The 937-nt window shown below is 32.3% G+C and overlaps 1 non-coding gene across 1 annotated transcript; it reads right to left on the reverse strand.

Moving 5' to 3' along the window:
* Positions 1-107, reverse strand: LOC122493576. The gene has a single exon (XR_006299937.1). It is a non-coding gene; the product is annotated as a U6 spliceosomal RNA (small nuclear RNA).
* Positions 108-937: the final 830 nt, after the last annotated feature.

The raw sequence follows: 937 nt of genomic DNA on the forward strand, positions 1-937 counted from the left end.
AAAAATATGGAACGCTTCACGAATTTGCGTGTCATCCTTGTGCAGGGGCCATGCTAATCTTTCTGTATCGTTTCCAATTTTAGTTTATGTGTTGCCAAAGCGAGCACAGTCTCAGGATTCTTTGAAACTCCTGAAATTTCTTGAGGACCTCAAAGAGCTTTTGTTCATGTGGGTTATTTATACTTACCGATATTTTACTCTATTCGAAATTAAATCCGAGACATTATTACCTGAGAAATATTTATTAATTAAAAATAACAATAAACTCAGTACGTATTAACATAAATAACATTTTTTTAATGAAGATAATTATGCTTTCCAAAACAAAACTTTGGTGATGAGAATGGCTTCTTTAAAAAGAAAGTACATTTCTTCCCCAAGTATCTATTAATACTTGGCTTAATAGAAAACAGCTGGATTTTCACATATGCTTCTGCATTTAATCAGTTGTGATATGTTGTTTTGGTTGTAGTATATAAAGAAAATAGAGCTTCTGTACACAGATGTGTAGTTAGAAAGGGAGAAGTATTTTAAGAGCCTTTTCAGATAGTTGTAGGTATTCTTACCTGATATCATCAAACTCAAGTTGTCATTTTTAAAAAGGTTGTTGCAGTGTGGGATTGGGAAACCTCATTGAACTTTTTGTGCTCTGTTTAATTCAAACCTGTTGCTTTTATCTTGTTCTTTGAATGGTCTTTTACCCATGTATAATTTTGTAACATCATGCATGGATTATTTGGAACGTATTGGCTCGCTGCTTTGTATAGATCTTCCAAATGTGGACACATTTCATTGTAAATGTAAAAAAAGGGAAAAGCGCATTGCTAATATCATCTTGAGCTCAGCAGAAAAGTCTTTAAATACTGGGAAGCTGTCAAGTTCATAGTAGCAGAAACAAGTTATTTAAAATATTTATTTTTACTTGAAAGCTTGAATT

This window comes from Prionailurus bengalensis, chromosome D2, assembly GCF_016509475.1.
Source record: "Prionailurus bengalensis isolate Pbe53 chromosome D2, Fcat_Pben_1.1_paternal_pri, whole genome shotgun sequence".
Classification (NCBI taxonomy): Eukaryota; Metazoa; Chordata; class Mammalia; order Carnivora; family Felidae; genus Prionailurus; species Prionailurus bengalensis.